The sequence below is a fragment of the Pongo abelii genome, chromosome 10, assembly GCF_028885655.2.
Source record: "Pongo abelii isolate AG06213 chromosome 10, NHGRI_mPonAbe1-v2.0_pri, whole genome shotgun sequence".
Classification (NCBI taxonomy): Eukaryota; Metazoa; Chordata; class Mammalia; order Primates; family Hominidae; genus Pongo; species Pongo abelii.
Genome location: NC_071995.2, coordinates 728,638 through 745,708, shown reverse-complemented (window position 1 = coordinate 745,708; position 17,071 = coordinate 728,638). Strand labels below are relative to the sequence as shown.

The following is a 17,071-nucleotide window of genomic DNA, read 5'->3' as shown; positions in this document are numbered from 1 at the left end:
AGGAAGACTCCCTCTCTACAAATAATTTAAAAGTTAGCCAGGCACGGGAGCACGTGCTTGTGGTGCCAGCTACTTAGGAGACTGAGGTGGGAGGATGGCTTGAGCCTGGGAGGTCGAGGCTGCAGTGAGCTGTGATTACACCACCTCACTCTAGCCTGGGCAACAGAGTAAGACCCTATCTCAAAAAAAAAAAAAAAATTGAGGCCAGGCACAGTGGCTCATGCCTGTAATCCAGCACTTCGGGAGGCTGAGGCGGGCGGATCACGAGGTCAAGAGATCAAGGCCAGCCTGGCCAACATGGTGAAATCCTGCCTCTACTAAAAATACAAAAATTAGCTGGGCGTGGTGGCACACGCCTGTAGTCCCAGCTACTCGGGAGGCTGAGGCAGGAGAATCACTTGAACCAGGAGGCAGAGGTTGCAGTGAGCCGAGATGGCGCCACTGCACTCCAGCCTGGGTGACAGAGCGAGACTCCATCTCAAAAAAAAAAAAAAAAAATTGCGATATCATTAACATACCATAAATACTTGAGTTATTTGTGCCTCAGTTTCCTCATCTTCAAGAAACCATAATAAATCTCCCCTCCCAGGTGGGTCGTGTGACAATGAATGCAAGTTGTCAGTGAAAGACAATGAAAGTTCTGTGTGCTCCTCCTGTGAGGTGTTTTTTCCATGAGGCGAGTGCTCACTCGTGTTGCATACCCCTGCTTATCACGCCTGGGCTTCTTGCAGCTGCTGATGAGGCTTTCTATTCTTAACTGACTCTGACATGCTTTTTTTCTTCCTTTTAACACCCAACAACTTTTGCCAAATGAGACTTAAGTACATTGATCACATCATACTCTTTCCCAAGCTGTCTCTGCTCACTAGAGTTTGAGTCTGTCAGTGATTCTCCTATATAGAAGGCATAGCGGATACAAATTCAAGACAGGAAAGGGCAAGGTAAGTGCTTTGGGTTCCCTTCTTTTAATGAGAATGCTGAGACCATACCTCAGCAGAGTTGGCAAGAAGAGGAAGAAAAGAGAAGGGGAATTGCTTCTAACATTTGCAAGGCCCAAGGCACAGATGAAGAAAGAAACTCTAGACTTGATACTTAAAATGTATACATTAAGCAAGCGCATTGTTAACATTTTATATTCTTCTACCTTGACAAATATGTTGTCATAATGTTGACCAGGTTTAAATTTAGAAGTTTGGATCTCCTTGCGGATCACAAGGTCAGGAGATCGAGACCATCCTGGCTAACGTGGTGAAACCCCATCTCTACTAAAAATACAAAAAATTAGCCAGGTGTGGTGGCACGCGCCTGTAGTCCCAGCTACTCCAGAGGCTGAGGCAGGAGAATGGCATGAACCTGGGAGGCAGAGCTTGCAGTGAGCCAAGATCAGGCCACTGCACTCCAGCCTGGGTGACAGAGCGAGACTCCATCTTGCAAGTACACAGTCATGTGAGGTGAGCCAGACTCTAGTCCTCTCCACTTCTTTTACCATCCTTGGCTCAAAAAATTTTAGGGGATGATAGAGAAGTAGCCACAGAGGGCCAGAAGACATAGAGGATAAAGAACTTTCACACTTTTCCAGGCTCAGTGGCTAAATGCCTGTAATCACAGCACTTTGGGAGGCTGAGGTGGAAGGATCGCTTGAGCCCAGGAGTTCGAGACCAGCTTGGGCATCATAGTGAGATCCCATTTCTATTAAGTATTAGAAGAAAAGAACTTCCAAGTCTCATCCTCGAATTGAGCTGAGCTTGTGAAGGCATCCTAGTTTTTATTACTGATTTTATTATGGTTCGGATGTTTGCCGTCTCCAAATCTTATATTGAAATGTGATTCCCAATGGTGGGCGTGGGGCCTAGTGGGAGGTGGGAGGTGATTGGATCGTGGAAGTGGATCCTTCTTTAATGACTTAGCACCATCCCCTTGGTTATGGGTTCTCACCCAGTTACTTCATGAGAGATCTGGTTATTTAAAAGTCTAGGACTTCCCTGCTTTCTGTCTTGCTCTCACTCTGGCCATGTGACATGATGCCGGCACTATGCTTTGTGTACAACCTGCGGAACCGTGAGCCAGTTAAACCTCTTTTCTTTATAAAGTACCCAGTCTTGGGTATTTCTTTTTATTATTTTTTATTTATTTTATTTATAATTTTGAGACAGGGTCTCACTCTTGCTCAGGCGGGAGTGCAGAGGTGCCATAACAGCTCACTATAGTCTTGACCTCCCAGGTTCAAGTGATTCTCTCACCTCAGCCTCCCAAAGTGCTGGGATTACAGGCGTGAACCACCGTGCCCAGCCTCAAGTATTTTTCTTTTTTTTTTTTTTTTAGATAGAGTCTTGCTCTGTTGCCCAGGCTGGAGTGCAGTGGCACGATCTTGGCTCACTACAACCTCCACCTCCCCGGTTCAAGCAATTTTCCTGCCTCAGCCTCCCCAGTAGCTGGGATTACAGGCATGCACCACCATGCCTGGCTAATTTTTCTATTTTTAGTAGAGATGGGGTTTCACTGTGTTGGCTAGGCTGGTCTCAAACTCCTGACCTCGTGATCCGCCCACCTCAGCCTCCCAGTGTTCTGGGATTACAGGTGTGAGCCACCACACCCAGCCTTAAAGTATTTCTTTATAGCAACACAAGAATGGACTAACACAATCATCATTGTAGGGATTCATTTCTTAGTATTGAAAAGACTAAGTGCTACGTTAGTACCATGAGCCCAGCAGGAATACTGGGGTCAGCTGAAGAAAGAGCTCACGTGTGTGTTCTACACAATGCCCTGCACACCTGGGCCAGCCTCCCGCACCCTGAGGTCCTCTTCCAGGAATGCCTGCCCAGCAGCACCAGACCCCTTGCAGGACAGAAGAGCAGGACCAAAGCAAAGGTATGAGAAGGAAAGGAATAGCAGGCAGTGTCAAAGAACGGGTCCCGAAACACGATTGTTTTCCAAGCATCCTACAGGTAATTTTCACCAATGTTGCCAATAAGAGCAGACAGGTTTCGGTGCTTGCTATCTGAACATGAGTTGCAAGTTGGTGAGCCTAGCATTTCCACAAGAAGTTGTGTGGAGAAAAGTAGTCACACTGTTGTGGTGGGCGACTCTGAGGGTGTCTCCAGAGTTTCCATCGTGATGAGATCGGCTTTAGCTGGACGTTAGGTTACTATTGTTATCAGCACGTTGGTAAATACAACTTAGTTGCCTTGCTTTCTCATGTTTATGTCAAAGAAGTAATGACAAGAAAGGGAGCTGCCAGGGAACATCTCACTGCCAGGTGAAAAGAACCTTTCTGAGAATAAAGCCAAGACAGAATAAAACAGAGCCCTTCGAGTCAAGAGGACACTGAGCACAAGTGCACAATCTGATGGCCATCACCCCCGCCTCGCCTGAAGCTTAGGCGCTCTAATACTGAGAGCCAAATACATTCCTCTCCTGCTTTTCTTTTTTTTGGCGGGGGGGTGGGGAGCAGGCGTAGGCTTAAATTAGTTTAAGTTAGTTTTCTGGCACTCGAAACTGAGAAAGTCCTGACTAACCTCTGGAATAAGGCTCTCTAAGCATGAACAGATTGAGAGGAGTTGAAGAGCACAGGGAAGGTCCTCCTGGTCTGTGAATGTAGCTTAGGTTGGCTCTATCACTTTGAATAAGAACGGATTTGGCCGGGCGTGGTGGTTCACGCCTGTAATCCCAGCACTTTGGGAGGCCGAGGTGGGTGGGTCACAAGGTCAGGAGTTCGAGACCAGCCTGACCAACATGGTGAAACCCCGTCTCTACTAAAAATACAAAAAAATTGCTGGATATAGTGGCACACGCCTGTAATCACAGCTACTCAGGAGGCCGAGGCAGGAGAATTGCTTGAACCTGGGAGGCGGAGGTTGCAGTGAGCCGAGATCACGCCACTGCACTCCAGCCTGGGAGACAGAGAGAGACTCTGTCTCAAAAAAGAAAAAAGAACGGATTCTTCTCCCACTCTGGGACTCTGGATGAACACTGTACCAGAGGATTAGGTATGCCACTCTTCCTAATCCCCATCTCCCTTACATCATCACCCGCCAACCACCATCACCATAGTGTCTATTCCCCGTGACATACACACACCCACAGCTGCTTGAATTTCTCCAGCATGTTAAGTAAGGAAAACAAAGAAAGCTATATATATGTACATGTCCACTAGCCAGCTGACAGTAACACTCTTTCTGGGCTGGCTCCTAGGATAAAGGACATATTGTCTTAATTACACATTCACACACAAATACTAGGTGTAGGCATTAATGTAGATACTGTGGCAGGTGCTAGGAAGTAGAACACTGTTCCTTCCTTCAAGAAGTTTATGAAGTTAATTGGGAGATAAAAACCTGTGAAAGGAAAATGAAAACTCAGCACCCCAATTCACTCTGCAGAAAGAAAGAAAATAAAACTGAAAGCTGAGTGATGCGAGAAGCAGAATTTCCTTTTGTTCCTAAGCAGAGAGTTACAGAGAAAAGGCTAACGACCTCCACAGGTAGCTACTCCGTGTTCACCTTATCTTATGTACAGTGCCAGTTTACTAGTATCAGATGAACACATTGACTGTCCCCCTACCTGCTCCTTTTTCTTGCAACATATAGATCACCACACCCTCCTCTTTCCTCTCCATCCCACTTTTTCCTTTTAAATATTGAAGCCTTCAAAATCATCTTTGGAGAAAGACATAGACCACAAACTGTTTCTGCGATTCCATGTTATTTTCTTCCGGACATTTCCTTAACCTTGGCAGAATAAACCTCTAAATTGATTGAGACCTTTCCCAGACACTTTTTGATTTACAAACCTAAATAGTATATCTAGAAAGTTAAAAATATATATAAGCACTTTTGAAAATAGTTGAACAGTTTGGCAGTTCCTCAAAAAGTAACATGGAGGCCGGGCGTGGTGGCTCACACCTGTAATCCCAGCACTTTGGGAGGCCGAGGCGGATGGATTGCCTGAGCTCGAGAGTTCAAGATCAGCCTGGCCAACACGGTGAAACCCCATCTCTACTAAAAATACAAAAAATTAGCTGGGCATGGTGGCAGGTGCCTGTAGTCCCAGCTACTTGGGAGGCTGAGGCAGGAGAATCACTTGAACTCGGGAGGTGGAGGTTGCGGTGAGCCGATATCGAGCCACTGTACTCCAACCTGGGTGACAGAGTGAGACTCTGTCTCAAAAAAAAAAAAAAAAAAGTAACATGGAATAACCATTTGATCCAACAATTCCATTTTTAGGTATTTACTTAAAATCAATGAAAACATATGTCCACACAAAAACCTGTACACAAGTGTTCACAGCAGTACTGCTCACAATTGCCAAAAGGCAGAAACAAGCCAGATGTCTATCAGCCAAGGCATGGATAAACAGAATGTGGTATACCCAAAAAAACAGGATTACTCAGTAGGATATTATTCATTCAAAGGAATAAAATATTGTGGTATAACAAGAAATAATGCAATGGTACAGTAGAGGGATTCTAGTTAATAATACTTTATTGTGTATTTCAAAATAGCTAGGAGACATTTGTAACGTTCCAACATAAAGAAAAGATTAGTCAAGTTGGGCGCAGTGGCTCATGCCTATAATTCCAGCACTTTTGGAGGCTGAGGTGAGAGGATCACTTGAAGCTAGGAGTTTGAGACCAGCCTGGGCAACATAGCAAGACCCTGTCTATACAGATAATAAAAAAAATTAGCTGGGTGTGGTGATGAATGCCTGCAATCCCAGCTACTCGGGAGGCTGAGGTGGGAGGATTGCTTGAGCCCAGAAGGTCGAGGCTGCAGTGAGCCGTGATCGTGCCACTGCACTCCAGTGTGGGAGACAGAGCGATACCCTGTCTCAAAAGAAAAGAAAAGAAGAAAAGAAAAGATGTATGTTTGAGGTGATGGCTAGTCCAATTACCCTGAGTTGATCATTACACATTGTATGCAAGTGTTAAAATATCACAGACACCCCCAAAATATGTATAACTAATATATACGTAATTTTTTAGGCTGGGCGCAGTGACTTACACTTGTAATCCCAGCACTTTGGAAGGCTGAGACAGGCAGATCACCTGAGGTCAGAAGTTCGAGACCAGCCTGCCCAACATGGTGAAACCCCATCTCTACTAAAAATACAAAAATTAGGGCTGGGCGTGGTGGCTCACGTCTGTAATCCCAGCACTTTGGGAGGCCGAGGCGGGTGGATCACAAGGTCAGGAGTTCGAGACCAGCCTGGCTAACATGGCGAAACCCCATCTCTACTAAAAATGCAAAAATTAGCCAGGCGTGGTGGCTCATGCCTATAATCCCAGCTACTTGGGAGGCTGAGGCAGGGGAATCGCTTCAACCCGGGAGGCAGAGGTTATGGTGAGTCCAAGTTGTGCCACTGCACTCCAGCCTGGGCAACAAGAGTGAAACTCTGTCTCAAAAAAAAAAAAAAAAAAAAAAAATACAAAAATTAGCTGGGCGTGGTGGCACACACCTGTAATCCCAGCTACTCAGGAGGCTGAGGCAGGAGAATCTCTTGAACCCAGGAAGCGGAGGTTGTGGTGAGCTGAGATTGCTCCACTGCACTCCAGCCTGGGCCACAGAGTGAGACTCCATCTCAAAAAAAAAAAAAAAACCATATATATATAATTTTTTAAATGTAAAAGGTAAAAATTAACATAATGAAAATAAAATAAAATAACCAAAAAAAGATGGGATAAATCAAAATTTCCATTTGCTAAAAAAAAAAAAAAAAAAAGAAAGCTGGGCATGGTGGCTCACGCCTATAATCCCAGCACTTTGGGAGGCCAAGGCAGGTGGATCATGAGGTCGGGAGTTCGAGACCAGCCTGACCAATGTGATGAAACCCTGTCTCTAGTAAAAGTATAAAAATTAGCTGGGTGTGGTGGTGCGCACCTGTAATCCCAGCTACTCAGTAGGCTGAGGCAGGAGAATTGCTTGGAGCCTGGAGGCGGAGGTTGCAGTGAGCTGAGATCGTGCCATTGCACTCCGGCCTGGGCAACAAAGTGAGAGCAAGACTCCGTCTCAAAAAAAAAAAAAAAAAAAAGGAAAATATATTTGGTCTTTGTTTCTGCTTCCTGGCACAGAGCTCCTAAAACCCTTGTGATAGGGGGATTGGAGTGTCTTTTGTTGTTCATAATGAGCTTCTTTCAACCATACCTGAGTTTATACTAACGAGATGCCTCTTGCTGGTGGGAGGTGGTGTTGATGGCTTCACCATGGAAGCTAGTTGCCAACCCTTGATTACAGGGTTTCGCCCTCGCCTCCCACCTCCAACCTCCAGGGAGGGGAGAAGGGTTGGAGATCTAGTTCCCAACCACCAATGGCCAACGATTTAATCAATCATGCCCATGTAATGAAACCTCCATAAAACCCCTAAACGACAGGGCTCAGAGAACTTTTGGGTTGGTGAACACATTGAAGTGCTGGGAGGATGGTGCCCTGGAGAGGGCAGGGAAGCTCCACCCTCATGAATATGGGTTTCTGCTTGGAATGGTCAAAATGTTTAGGAATTAAATAGTGGCGGTGATTGCATGACTTTGTGAACACACTAAAAACCACTGAATTGTACACTTAAAAAAATTTTTTTAAAGGCAAGGGGAAAGAGTATGACACAGTTCTATATGAAAGATTATCCCCGCGCTCTCCACATAGAGCAATCTCTTGTGAAGAAAGCACTGTAATGACAGACAGTAGAAATTATAGCTTCCAGTTTACTGACAGTGACTTCCAAGTAAGAGTGGCTATTTTCAGGCTATTGCCTGTGCTTAGTGCAGTACAAAAATCAAGTATTTCTATCTTAATCACATAGCAAATCCTTTCCAATTCCCAACAGTCACTTTCCTCTTAGTCTTATATCACTGGTTGCAGGAAATCATTTGTTATTTTAGACTTAAAAAAATATATATATAAGAGATGGCTGGGCACGATAGCTCACACCTGTAATCCTAACATTTTGGGAGGCCAAGGTGGGCAGATTGCTTCAACCCAGATGTTCAAGATGAGCCTGGCCAACATAGTGAAACCCCATCTCTATGAAAAATACAAAAACTAGCCAGGTTGGCTGGGTGCGGTGGCTCACGCCTGTGATCCCAGCACTTTGGGAGGCCGAGGTGGGCAGATCACAAGGTCAGGAGATCGAGACCATCCTGGCTAACACAGTGAAACCCTGTCTCTACTAAAAATACAAAAATTAGCCGGGTGTGGCGGCGTGCGCCTGTAGTCCCAGCTGCTGGGGAGCCTGAGGTGGGAGAATGGTATGAACCCGGGAGGCGGAGCTTGCAGTGAGCCGAGATTGCACCACTGCACTCCAGCCTGGGCCGACACAGCGAGACTCCGTCTCAAAAAAAAACACAGCTAGCCAGGCATGGTGGCATGAGCCCGTAGTCCCAGCTACTTGGGAGGCTGAGGCAGGAGGATTGCATGAGCCTGGGAGGTCAAGGCTGCAGTGAGCCAAGATGGTGCGGGGAGGGGGAGGAAGAGAGTGATCTCATGGAACTGGGAAGAATGAAATAGGAAAGGAGGAAAAATCATCATAAAGGCATCTTCTCAAATTGTTCACTGTGGGCAACTGGCACTCTATCTCTCTGGGGCCTTCTGAGGAGCCATGCAGAATGACCTCAGAAATGATCCACCTGAGGTAAGGAAGGACTGGTTCCTGTCCCCACTGGTCAAGGTTTGCCCCATGGACATGCTTGCATGGGTGAGTGGTGGGTTTTGCAGGCGTTCCCCAACTCAGTCTTCAAGTTCTGGGACAGAACGTAAGAATTATGCTCAAGAAATGTCCATCAATGATAGACTGGATTAAGAAAATGTGGCACATACACACCATGGAATACTATGCAGCCATAAAAAATGATGAGTTCATGTCCTTTGTAGGGACATGGATGAAGCTGGAAACCATCATTCTCAGCAAACTATTGCAAGGACAAAAAACCAAACACCGCATGTTCTCACTCATAGGTGGGAATTGAACTATGAGAACACATGGACACAGGAAGGGGAACATCACACACCGGGGCCTCTTGTGGGGTGGGGGGAGAGGGGAGGGATAGCATTAGGAGACATACCTAATGTAAATGATGAGTTAATGGGTGCAGCACACCAACATGGCACATGTATACATATGTAACAAACCTGCATGTTGTGCACATATACCTTAGAACTTAAAGTATAATAAAAAAAAAAAAAAAAAAAGAAAAGTTGGTGGCCGGCCAGGTGCAGTGGCTCATGCCTGTAATCCCAGCACTTTGGGAGGCCGAGGTGGGTGGATAACCTGAGGTCACGAGTTCGAGACCAGCCTGACCAACATGGTGCAACCCTGTCTCTACTAAAAATACAAAACTTAGCCAGGCATGGTGGTGGGCGCCTGTAGTCCCAGCTACCCAGGAGGCTGAGGCAGGAGAATTGCTTGAACCTGGGAGGCAGAGGTTGCAGTGAGCCAAGACTGAGCCACTGCGCTCCAACCTGGGCAACAGAGAGAGACTCCGTCTCAAAAAAAAAAAAAGAAAGAAAAAAAAGAAAAGTCGGTTTTCTCAACAGTGGCTGGAGTGAAAGTTTAATTTTAATAACTTTGATGGTTTAAAATTTGTTAATAATTTAAGAAACATTATAGACAATGAATGCTAAGAGATGAATGAAAGAAAGGAATCACTCTAGGCTGAGGAGGTAGGGCATCATAAATGAGGTAAAACTTAGATTTGCAATATTAACCTAGCTCTATGTAGTAGTTGCCCAGTTTAATTCTCATATTTATTTAAATATATGTTGCTTATGCATTGCTTACAATTTTTGTAATTACCACTTTTCCTTCCATAACGAGGAAACTAAAAACATGTAAATATAAAAGAAATTAAGCCTGAGAAAGGACAGTCTCTTCAACAAATGGTGCCGGGGAAACTGGATATCTACAAGAAGAGAATGAAGTTGAACTCTTACCTTACTGCATTTACAAAATTTAGCTCAAAATAGATCAAAGACCTAAAATTGTAAATGTAAGCACTACAACTCTTAGAAAGTCTTGGAGGAATTAGCGTAACATTTTTATGACATTGGGTTTGGTAATCATTTCTTGCATATGACACCAAAAGCACAGGAAAGAAAACCAAAAGCAGGGCCATGCGCGGTGGCTCACGCCTGTAATCCCAGCACTTTGGGAGGCCGAGGAGGGTGGATCACGAGGTCAGGAGTTCGAGACCAGCCTGGCCAACATGGTGAAACCCCGTCTCTACTAAAAATACAAAAAAATTAGCAGGGCATGGTGGTGGGTGCCTGTAATCCCAGCTACTTGGGAGGCTGAGGCAGGAGAATCACTTGAACCTAGGAGGTGGAGGTTGCAGTGAGCCGAGATGGTGCCACTGCACTCCAGCCAGGTGACAGTGCGAGATTCTATCTCAAAAAAAAAAAAAAGATAAATTGGACTTCATCAAAATTGGAAACTTCATGCATCAAAGTATGCTATCAAGAGAGTGGAAAGGCAACCCATAGAATGAGGGAAAATATTTGCAAGCCATATACCTGACAAGGGAATAATGGAAATAATATCCAGAATATGTAAAGAACTTGTACAATTTAACAGCAAAAAACAAACAAACAAACAAAAAACCCACACACAGAAAACAAAAAACCTCATTCAAAAATGAGTAATGAACAGCTATTTCTACATAAAATGTCTATTATAAAGAAAATATACAGATGGCCAATAAACACATAAAAGATGCTCAACATCACTAGTCAATAGAGAAATGCAATTTAAAACACAATGAGATACCACTTTATAATCATTAGGATGGCTTTTTTAAAAAAAAAAAACAGCACAAAATCAAAAGCTGGTAAAGATGTATAGAAACTAGAACACTTGTGCATTGCTGGTAAGAATGTAAAATGGTGCAGCTGCTGTGGAAAGCGGTTTGGCAGTTCCTTAAAAGATTAAACATGGAATTACTATTTCATCCGGCAGTTTTACTCCTAGGTATATACCCCCAAAGAATCGAAAACAGGGACTGAAACAGATACTTATACAACATGTTCATAGCAGCATTACATCCACAATGTGTAGCAGCAGTCAAAAGTTAAAAACAACCCAAATGTCCATCAATAGATGAATGGATAAACAAAACGTGGTAAACATTGATAATAGAATATGATTCAGCCTTAAAAAGGAATGAAGCTTTGATACATGCTACATGAATAAACCTTGGAAACATTATGCTAAGTGAAATAAGCCAGCAATATATTTCACAAAGGACAAATACCTAATGGTTCCGCTTATCTGAGATAGAATAGGCAAATTCATAGAGAGGGAAAGGAAATGAGAGGTTACCAGGGCTGGGGGTTACTCTTTAATGGGTACAGAGTTTCTATTTAAGGTCATGATAAAGTTTTGGACAGAGATATTTGTAATAGCTGCATAACACTGTGAATGTACTTAGTGCCACTAAATTGTATACTTAAAAATGGTTAAAATGGGCCAGGTGTGGTGGCTCATGCCTGTAATCTCAGCACTTTGGGAGGCCGAAGTGGGCAGATCACTTGAGGCCAGGAGTTCAAGACCAGCCTGGCCAAAATGATAAAACCCCATCTCTGCCAGAAAATACAAAAATTAGCCAGGCATGATGGCGCATGCCTCTGGAATCCTAGCTACTTGGGTGACTGAGGCAGGAGAATCACTTGAACCTAGGAGGCAGAGGTTGCAGTGTGTCGAGATCCTGCTACTGCACTCCAGCCTGGGCGACAGAACGAGACTCTGTCTCAAAAAACAAAAAACAAAACAAAATAAAAATGGTTAAAATGTCCAGGCATTATGGTATACATCTGTAATCCCCGCTACTCAGTAGGCTGAGGCAGGAGGATTGGTTGAGCCCAGGAGTTTGAGTTCAGCCTGGGCAACATAGTGAGACCATATCTGTAATAAAAAACAAAAACAAAAATAAAAGCTTTTTTAAAGGTAAATGTTGATATGTATGTTTTGCCACAATAAGGAAGGAAGGAGGGAAGGAAGGACAGAAGGAGAAGAGGGAAGGAAGAAAGAAAGGGAGGAAAGAAGGAAGGAGGGAGAGAGGGAGGGAAAGAAGGAAAGAAGGAAGGAGGGAGAGAGGGAGGGAAGGAAGGAAAGAAGGAAGGAGGGAGAGAGGGAGGGAAGGAAGGAAAGAAGAAGGGAAGGAAGGAAAACAGTACTTAAAATACTCCAAAGGGACCTCTTCAGCAGCATCCAGGGCAACCTGTGTCATCTTAATTGTATTAAGGCAATGTTTAAGGGCCTTTGGAAAAGGAAACAAGGTGAATTTATGAGCTGGACAGGTAATTGTGATCTGTGCATTACATAGGGCATTTCTAGCTTGGGCACCTGGTAGTGACAATGCCTTGAGAAAGTGGTTTCAGGTCGACAGTTGGCTGGGGTTACTCTGAAATCAAACCCCTACAAGGTTTAGCTTTCCTCTTGATTTGTCTGTTTGGCTCCTCTTTCACTGTTGTGAGCCAAGGCCAGATCACCATCTGGCACCCAAGGATGCAAGAGGGACTTGGATCCATGATCACAGCGTCTCTTCAGCTCCTGTCCCAGGCTACTAGAGTCCACACACTGATCCATGCCTGTTGTCATCTTTGCTTTCTTGTTTTTGTTGTCGTTGTTGTTTTTGTTTTTGTTTTTGAGATGGAGTCTCTCTGTGTCTCCCAGGCTGGAGTACAGTGGCATGATCTCAGCTCACTGCAACCTCCACCCGCCAGGTTCAAGTGATTCTCCTCCCTCAGCCTCCCAAGTAGCTGGGATTACAGGCATTCGCCACCACGCCTGGCTGACTTTTGTACTTTTAGTAGAGATGGGGTTTCACCATGTTGGCCAGGCTGGTCTTGAGCTCCTGACCTCAAATGATTCATCCACCTCAGCCTCCCAAAGTGCTGGGATTTCAGGCGTGAGCCACCGTGCCCGGCCCGTCTTTGCTCTCCAAACTCTAGTCTTGGAGCACTTTGAGGCATTTTTCTCCAGAGGCGCTGAATGGGGTTTCAAGAATTGTTTTCTGGGTTCTTCCTGTTCAGCACCTGCTATTGTGATTACCCTCACAACAAAGTCACAACAAATGGTTTTTCCTTCCAGTTTATTTTGGCCGTGACATGTAACTACCTTCAGTTAGTTTGCAGCCCTGAGTGAACCCAAGTGCTTGCTCCATGCTGTTCCTCATTCTTCCTCACTCAGAGTACCCTTGCAAGACCCAAGAAGTGCCTGTCCCCTCAGACACCACACATCAACACTTGTCGCTTACGGCAGGCACGCCTGCACTTGGCACTATTTCCCCTGAGAACTTCCTGCTTGTTCTTTTTCTTCTTTTTCATGGTCCTTCAAGGCTTTGTCTTTCTCTGGTTGCATACTTCGGGGAAAAATTGACGTCTCTCTTTCCAAGGCTTACAACTGGGCAAGATCTCAGATTCATTACCATTTTCAGAGACTTATATACCCACAAGCAAGTTTGAGAAAGGCTCTCTTAAAAATGTGCCGTTGCCAAAATTTAATTTTGAAGTCTGTCCTCATGAAGGGTTTTTTAAAAATTGAGATTAAAAAACACATAATATTTACCATCTTAACCATTTTTAAGTGGTTCATGCCTGTAATCCCAGCACTTTAGGAGGCCGAGGCAGGCAAATCATCTGAGGTCAGGATTTCGAGACCAGCCTGGCCAACATGGTGAAACCCCATCTCTACTAAAAATACAATTAGCTGGGTGTGGTGGCAATCCTAGCTACTCGGGAGGCTGAGACAGGAGAATTGCTTGAACCAGTGAGCCGAGATCGTGCCATTGCACTCCAGCCTTAGCGACAAGAGTGAGACCTCATCTCAAAAAACAAAAAACAAACAAAAAAAAGAAACTTAGTGGTAGCAAAATTGAAAATTGCTTGGGATTCCCACTCCCTCTTCCTCTTTGCAGCCATCTCATTCTATTTCACCTTCTTCCTACGCATTTTTCAAGCTCCAGCCTCCTACTGACCAATTGCTAGGAGTTGTCAAAGTAGGCACATTTCAAATGCAAATACAGCGCATTCTCTTAACGTAACACAGGCGTGGACAGGAATGGAAACCTGTAAACCTCATGGTGAGAAAATAGTCCCTCCCGTGCCCTTTACACGGAGTCACCACGTGTCCCAGAGGAAGGAAACTGTATCTGCAGGAGTGTAATAGAATTGTCAAGAGCGCACGGAATCGGTCTTGATTCTGTGACAGAGTGAATGAAGACTGTGATGACATATATAAAAATCACACATTTTCCAAGCTAGAACTTAAAAACAAAAAGGTTAGAGCATTTTCGTATACTTAACTGACAATCATCTTTAATTGCTCTGACTAAATCAGAGTCCTGCCACTATCCCATCTGTGTGAGCTGAACCTCTTCCCAGACGTGTTAGTCCTGCTATGCTTACTCTGTGGGCTGGAGGATTCTGAAGAGTTTACCCCACCCAAACCTGTGAGGATGGCGTTCTCTTTATCAGTGAGGTATGGTCTGAGTTCCAGGCCATTTATTTGTATTCTTATTATTATTATTATATTTTAGAGACCTGGTCTCGTTCTATTACCCAGGCTGGAGGGCAATGGCACGATCATAGCTCACTTGCAGCCTTGATCTCCTGGCTTCCCAGCATAACAGTGTACCTTTGAAAAGTGGCTGTGCTTCTGAGAATACTCAGAATGAAAGCAGAGGAGCGGGAACTGATCCCCAAGTTCAGAGCCTCATCTTTAGCTGCTATGCCAACAATGGAAGGATTATTCTCATCCCTCCCTTAGCAGGACCCATTGTTCTCTGGTTACAACAGGAGTGAGATAAACAGCAGCTGCAAGGACCCTGCCCTTCCTCCCTCCAGGCCCAGGCACTGAACGTGAGAAGCCTGGCATTATTAGCACAGAGGCTTCTGACAGTTCTTGAAGAACAGAGTTGATGAGGATGGGGGCTTGAGATTCACTTTTTACAGACAAAATGTCGTCTGTAAGGATAACAGGAGAAGGCTGAGATGTTGCAGCAACTCTTCTCCCTAACCATTTCCTGTATTCTGGCGTATCAAATAGCTAGAGAAACAACATGATGTGTGACATAGTGAGACCCCATCCTGTACAAAAAATAAAATAAAATTTTTATATTATATACATATATTTGCATTTGCCAAGTCTTTGAGTCAATTTTCAGGTTTTTTCCATTTTTTTTCTTGTCTTGATTTTTGTGGTTCTTTCATGTGCCTTGAGCCTTCAGATTCCCTACGATATCCAGCCGATTCTCATTTTTCATAAGGTTACTGTAAATACTGAAACGTTGCTCCTAGGGGCAACACAGGGTGAGGTTCCTGTGAGCCTCTGATCACATTTTTCTTTTTTTTTTTTGAGATGGAGTCTCGCTCTGTCGCCCAGGCTGGAGTGCAGTGGCGCTATCTCGGCTCACTGCAAGCTCTGCCTCCCGGGTTCAGGCCATTCTCCTGCCTCAGCCTCCCGAGTAGCTGGAACTACAGGCGCCCGCCACCACGCCCGGCTAATTTTTGTATTTTTAGTAGAGACGGGGTTTCACCGTGTTAGCCAGGATGGTCTCGATCTCCTGACCTCATGATCTGCCTGCCTCGGCCTCCCAAAGTGCTGGGATCACAGGCGTGAGCCACCGCGCCTGGCCTCTGATGACATTTTTCATCAACCAATCAATTATGTGTGTTTGTGTTTAAAGATACTTATTATATATTGTTGATTCATTAACATTAGATCTATGGCCAACAGCACTGTAACTCACGCCTGAATGAAGCTCATTTAACACACATATTTTCTCCGTAAGGCATATTACAGCTTTCTTGCACTTAGCAATGGTCGACAGCACTTCAGCACTATGCTTGGGGACTATTTTTTAAAGAACAAAATCACCAACAAAAAGCACAAAAATGTCAAAACATAACACTACATATACTGCAAATAGGAAGGACACTGCATTACCGTGGAGAGCTAAAACAAGAAGGCAGGGCCTGGCTTTGTTTGACCGCAGCTTGGAATGTGCACCACCGTGGTTTGAGTGACTCAAACTTTTCACTTCTCTACACATGTCTGTGAACGACTGAAGGTACTGCAAGGATGGATTTGGGGGTTCCAAATCAATTTCAGAGAGTAGCAAATTCCCAGTATGAAATCCAGGAATAATGAGGATTGATTGTAATCACGCACATTCAAGAATGAAAATATTTTGTGGGTGAAATCTTGCAGTGGAATCAGAAGTCAAGAACATATGGTTCTGTCAACTCTCAGAACGTGGGGAATTCTATTCTAAGGGCACTTGGGGATGTGTTAGCCCTTCCCATACGAGAGTGACACTGTCACGTTCCCTGACTCCACTGTCATTAGAACATGAACTGGGAAGTGCTTTTTCCATTCCTGGAGACTATTAGCTCTAAGGTAGTTAATCGCAAGGTGTGGTTCTAGATGGACTGACACCTTCTTAGAAATGTAAAGTGTCTGGTTCCACTCCAGACCTACAGGACCAGAAACTCAGAGGTGGGTTCTTCTGTGTTTTAAAAGACTCTCCAGGAGATCCTGCTGCGTGCTCAAGTCAGAGAACAGTGCTCTCAGCCACCCAACTCATCCAGCCCCTCTAGTGGCTAACGGCCTGTAGGATGCCTGATTGATTTTCCTTTGGTGTGGAAAGAGCCAGGCCTTGATAGAAGAATCCCACTTCTGCCTTTTATAATGGAGAGAACTTGTTACTTAAATACTCTGACCCTCCAGTTTCCTCACGTATAAAAATGTGGAGATTAAAAGACACCATAAAGGAGAAAGTGTCTAGTTCAAAAAAGGACCTCAGGAAATGGCAGCATTCTTTGTCTTCCTCTCTTTTATTATTCCTTCCTGAATAAGACACGAAGGGTGAAGAAAAAAATCCTAGAGGGAGTTTTCTTTCCTTAGCAGAGAGCTCAGGTTTTTTATCTCAGAGGAAACAATCATCATCATTTCTCATTTTCATCATTGTCTGTCTCTCCCCCTTCTCACTCCCTTTCTCTCTCTGCAAGGAAAGCTGGTACTCTGGTCTCAATGTAGCTATAGGTGGAAAAACACACTAAAGTCATTCAAAAAGAATGCAGAATAT

At 44.5% G+C, this 17,071-nt stretch overlaps 1 long non-coding RNA gene across 1 annotated transcript in view; it reads left to right on the top strand.

Moving 5' to 3' along the window:
* The first annotated feature begins 832 nt into the window (after positions 1-832).
* Positions 833-17,071, top strand: part of LOC134759460 (uncharacterized) — a 44,004-nt gene continuing 27,765 nt past the window's right edge. The window contains exon 1 of the long non-coding RNA XR_010135687.1: positions 833-941. This is a non-coding gene — a long non-coding RNA (uncharacterized LOC134759460). The remainder of the gene's footprint in view (positions 942-17,071) is intronic.